This window comes from Olea europaea, unplaced genomic scaffold (genome assembly GCF_002742605.1).
Source record: "Olea europaea var. sylvestris unplaced genomic scaffold, O_europaea_v1 scaffold307, whole genome shotgun sequence".
Taxonomy (NCBI): Eukaryota; Viridiplantae; Streptophyta; class Magnoliopsida; order Lamiales; family Oleaceae; genus Olea; species Olea europaea.
Window position 1 is genome coordinate 928,963 of NW_019249416.1, and position 6,000 is coordinate 934,962.

At 34.1% G+C, this 6,000-nt stretch overlaps 1 pseudogene; it reads right to left on the reverse strand.

Moving 5' to 3' along the window:
• Nucleotides 1-265: 265 nt before the first annotated feature.
• On the reverse strand, nt 266-1,308 carry LOC111385036 (annotated as a pseudogene).
• Between the last annotated feature and the right edge of the window lie 4,692 nt (nt 1,309-6,000).

Sequence of the window (6,000 nt, forward strand, 5' to 3'; positions counted from 1 at the left end):
TGATAAGTCGTCAAAAGTGAAAGTTTGAAAGTGCTTTAGTGAATTGATACTCGATGTTGAACGACTTTTGAAGAAGAGGAGCGTAAAATAACTAATAATTAATCAAAATTCATATACATACAAAACAATAAAGCTTGTTGTTCATTTAAATCAAAACACAATAAACAAAATCCGACCAAAAAAAAAATAGAAAAAGAAAGAAGAAGAAGAGAGAGAGAAGGTGAAAGGAAAACTATCAAATATGAGCAGATTTAGCACCAATCATCAAACAAAAGAAAATCTTATATGCTTTTATGCATGTGTAGCCTTGAAAAGTGAACAACACTCGACAACATTAAAAACGAGAAAATTTAAATCTTGTATGCCATTGTGTTGTATTGTCTACTTCAGTAGAACATATACACCAATGTACGTGCTTTACAATCTACCGTTGATCAAACCATAGACTGTTACAATAGCCATTATAAGCATTTGATCAGTTTGGGGTTCCACAACTAAACTTAATACATCATCTCCCAAAGGAACTCCGGCCGTCGATTGCTTTTGCATCACCTGCAAATGCGTCGAAAAAATTTAGCATGTCATGATGTACTTAAAAGTTACTTTTTCTTTAAAATGTAACTTATGTTCAACAAAATAAGTTCCATCTAACCTCAGCCAAAAGTCTGTCTGAGTCATGTCTCTGCTGAAAATTTTGGGACTTCTTTGCACTTCGAACCATTGTTTTCCCTCCTTTGCCTTAGAATCGATCACTTATAGCTTTCCCAGCTTTGGAAAATTCGTAGTTTCTGTCCCCCAAAAAAAAAAAAAAAAAAGACATGAATTTCACTGATGCGATTCATTATAAAACTTGTTCTCCATAAATTAAGGGTCGGCAAATTACATATAAATACTTTTTCATTGTACGAACTAGTCATGTTACTTGTGCAAAAACAAGTAATTTTGATTCACATGTTTACTCGAACAACAAATTAGGGTTCGTTTGCATGAATGATTTTTCCTCTGGACGTTAAGCGCTTACATGAAAATAAGTGAGTTTGACTGTAATGATAATTTACCTTTCTGTTTATGGAGCACAAAACTTGGCCACAGGAATCCATGAGCAAAACTTCACTGCTCCATTTCTTCTGATAATTATCAACTCGGAAAACAACTTGACCTTTGGAATTAAAGACAGTGCAACCATTTCCATGAAATACAAGGGATTTCATCCATATAGTAAATGTTTCTCTTTCTGAAGCTAAATCTGAAGAAGAATTTGACGATGTCTGAGGATGAATCTTAGCCATTGAAAGCGTGGAAAATGTTGGCTTTTGGCCCTTGGGGAGTGAAGAACTCTGAAGAAACTCGCATATTTTATAGGTTCAGAACAATATACACATAAGAAATAAAGAGAGGTCAAAACTTGACTTAATTATATATATTGCACACGTGTTAGAGGAAGTTTATTGGACAATGTTGGTTTATTGCAGTTTGATCTCTATCAAGCCCCCCAAACCTTGCTTGGGTTCAAGGACGGACCCAGGTTTGAATTTAAGATTGGGCTAAAAAAATTTCAAGCCGGGTTAATACGAGAAAAAAAAATTTTACTCATTAAAAATCTGTTTTTACAAAAAAATAATAAAAAAAAAAGAAAATTACCCTAAAAAATTTTAATTGGACCAGCCAGGGGAGGACTACTGCCTAGCTAGTCCCTCTCTAAATCCGTCCCTGTGACTTTGTCTCTATTACAGATAAATATTTGTCTATCAATGATCAACCAAATACAATATGAGCGGGAGACAACGGAACCCATGGGTCTAGTCATTAAACCATATCGATATTATTGGTCAGCCTTCGCTCTTTGGAATTTATAGAAGGAAAAGAAATTAACCGAGACCCAATAGAGATCTGGCTCGTGGGCTTAACCCTTGACAAAGAACATGTTGCATTACAGAATTTTTCTAGATTAACCCGATTCACTGTCTAAATACAAAGTTTACCAATATTAATCTTAAATCCGTCCCTGCTCGGGTTACTTTGCAATTGTAATCCCTAATGTACGGATTAGATAGATATCAAGCCAACACAATATAGGTTATTCGAAGGATAATCTCATTTGTACTTGTCTCCCCTGCATCCACAACCCGGACTGTTTTTGGCATGTCGTGGGATGAACATGTGGTAGGGTGTAAGGGCAATGAAACCGAACAATAGGATGATGTAGGGGAGAAGGGGACTTCGTCGTATGGGGTGGGGACTCAATTTACGACAACTCGAATGCCAAACAAACTTGCCCACCCCTCTGTTTCTACCTCTTACCCACTCAACCTACGAGATATCATGATCTGAGTAGTTCAAGATATCGTAATTTGAGCAATTGATCTTACTATGTATGCATATAGGATCGTTGTATTGAAGTACTTCTCGTGGAGAGGTATTTTTCCTTCTAGCAAAAAAGGTTATGCTTAGATTTGCTTTTTATGGGTGTTTTTTTTTTTTTAATAACAATTTCACAAATTAAAAATAGTTGATGATAAGGATTAAGAAGCTTGAAAATCATCTGACGTTAGTAGAATACAAGTATGCATTATTCCGAAAGAATTTGTCAGTTTGTATATTCTATTCTTATGGCAATACTTTTTTTTTTTTTATGGAATAATATATGCCAAGCCATTATTGACCTAATTATTTTCTCAGCACATTTTAAGCAAGTATTATGTAGAGAAACAAAGAAAAAACCAAGATAAATTTGGATCGAAGTCATCAAACTAGTAAATTTGATTAAGGGTCCATTTGTCAGGATTTCTACTTTTGCTTCTACTTCTTGTAGAAGGACTTTCTACGAAAGTTACCTTAATTAATGTTTGAAAACTAACCTCTTAAAGAATTTTCTCTTTTGAAAGTTCTTCTAGAGGAAACCACTTTAAGTTAGGTTCCTCTAGAAACTTTTATAACTAAAAGAAATACTTTTATAAAATGAACTATATGCTCGACAAAAATTACTTTTTGACTTCTCAAAAATTATGCCAAACGGGCTCTAAATATCTTGTGAATCAATTTTGATGGACTTGTGCTAGCTCTCGAAGGAAATCGGGTTTGAACATATTTTGGTTAACGTTCTTTAGCTCTTGTGTGAAGCCATAGATGTGATATCTCGTGATATGACACGACCCTCGTCGAGTTGTGGTGGCCAAACTTATATTGTCCTCCTATTCTTTTGTAAGATTAACTCGATAATATTCATCCATATATGTGCATAATATGTGTGTATTATCTTCTACTTTTCATACTTCATTAACATGATAATATCGGTTATATTATTTATCAATTTATTTATAATAATACTCACAAAAATTTGTGACGGTAAGTTACCAATTCAATCTTCCCTGCTGGAAATCTGTTAGGATTGAAGGTGTTGACCTCGAAAACTAGACCTTCCACGTGGCCAATCGAAAGCTACTTCACGTATTCTTCTCTGCGCACAATCAACGCACGGTCAGACACATACGGCCGGGACCAGAGGGGGTGGTGGCAGCCGTATACACTCCGACGGTCAAGTTAGGTTCAGGTGGTCAGAACAGTACACATGGGTTGTACAAAATAATAAAGGGGGGGAGAAAATATAGATACGCTTGTTATGGAGTGCTATCTAGTAAGAGTTTCATTACCCTTGCCTCTTGTCAACCCTTGGATATTTATAGGTGAGATGAACCGTTGGATGTGGAGCACGTGTATACATCTGACGGTATGAGGCGTCTGTTTATAGGCGTCAATTAGCCACGTCTGTAGAGTGGGCGGGTAACTGCTTCTCACAAGTTGAGTTGACATAAAGTTGATAAGTCACATCAACTAGCCTCATGGAGACGTCAAATCAATTTAAACCTTAGGGGCAGAAAAGATCTTGGCAAAGACCTTCTGAAATTGGTGGCGTATCTTCTGACAGAAATCCTCGGAGTGCACTTCGCCTCGGCGTCATGAGTGAGGGCGCTTCAGTCAGTTCAGCAGGATCGTCTATGTCTCGCAGTTTGATAATAGATCGTTAACATTGGGGAGATCACTTAGGAACCACTTCGGGTGGGTATCTAGTAGATCAGAGTGTGTGGTGGTAGAGATTCCGAAGTGGTTCAGATAGAGGCGTAACAGAAGGCAATAATTGAATTATTTGAGAAGGAATCCTTTTCCCTTTTCTTGTTGGCTTATAAAATATATTTTAAGAATCCTTGTTATTATGTAAAAGCCCAGCTCCCACATCGGAAAAATGAGAAAGGATTTTCCAGTTTTTATATGCACTTCTCTTGGTTAAGGTTTGCCGAGCTCCTTTTGCTCCAATTTAAGTGTTTCTTTGCGGCCAACACTGCTGTGTCTAGTGTGCATGTGTTGTTAGGATGGTGACAACACCAATAGTCACGACTAATACTATGTCATCGTCCCTCCTCTGACAAGTGACATACAACAGAATAAGTCAATCATACTTCAAAAATAATATTTTTGCTAAAACTTATTTTCAACGACATATTCTCACAATAAAATATATTGTATGTAAACCAAATTTTTTTCTTATTTTTCAATCATACATTCTTAAAAAAAATCACTATTTCAAAACTCATTTTTTCCAAAAAAATAAAAAACGCTCTTTTTAATGGGTGCAAACAAGGTTCGAGTAACTATTTAAAAAATAAATCTTTTAATTGTTAGAATAAAATAAATCACTCAATCATATTCAAAGACAAATAGTTATTTAAAAGTAACTCTACGTGTTACTTTTTATTAGACAAACATGCTCTTTAGCTCATGTTTGATGGAGTTAAAAATTATATTTTTTGATAATTTTGATTAAAAAAAGGGGTAAAATATGAGGTATATCTCGTAAAATGTGTAGTTGAAATATGTGATTTAAAAGTTGTAATTTTATCAAAATCTGGACCAAATGGAAGCTTAATTTTTTACGTGGTTTTTTTTTTCTAATGAAGGTATCAAACAAGTAGAGTTGTAAAGGTTCATGGCTCGACATAGTCTAAGCAAAGACGAGTATAACACCTGAAAAAAGAATTATAATAAAAAGGAAAAATCTGTTTGAATGTTTATAGGTAACTTCAAATGTTATTGTTGGATATTATTGAGAAATCAATTCTATAAATTCACTATAATTTCAATCAATTGTTTGTATCCTAATAGAATAAGAAGAAACTACATATGCCTTCTCATGTAATTCCAAAGACATTATTTCTTTCTGCTTTTCATAATTGGATTTTTAATCTCCAAATTGAAGTAAGAATAGAAAAGCAATCGAATAAAAGTAATTTATTTATATTCACATAATGAAATTTTAATGATATATTAAGAAATTCTAAAGTTATTATTCATGAAAGTTGATTTCGAAAATAGTATTTTAAACTTTCTCGATTCACTCTTCTTTCACTGTCTTGAACTCAGAGAATGACTAGGATACATTAGTTACCTTGTCATCTTTCAATTGAAGACTTCGTATGTGAAGTTTTCATAATAGAATAAGAAGTTTTAAAGTTATTATTAATAGTATTTCAAAATTCATTTAGAGTTCAGTGAATAAATTTCGTGTCCAATAAAATTATGAAAAAATTGTAATCACAATGTCAAATCTTTTACTTTTATGCAAACTATATCCAAACATTTAATTTGTGGCAAGCATAGTACCAAACTATTCAAAAACTCATACCTAAAGTCCAAATGAATGGTTTTTGTTAGTTTGACCGTTAGTTAACTCAAAAAATTGACTTCAATCAATTTTAAAAGGGTAAAATTGGTAATTTGAATTATAAAAAAAAAAAAGGTTTGGTCAAAAATAAAAAAGCCATCCCCCCCCCCCTTCCCCAAAATTTTTTTTTTTTAAATTAAAAAAGGTATTGTTCATCCACCACCACCCCCAACCCAACCCAAATTAACACACCAGCACAGTTGCCACCTTTGTTGCCGCTTCCCGCCTCCACCACAAAATCGGCATCATATCATGAATTTCATCACCCCAAATCACAAACCGTT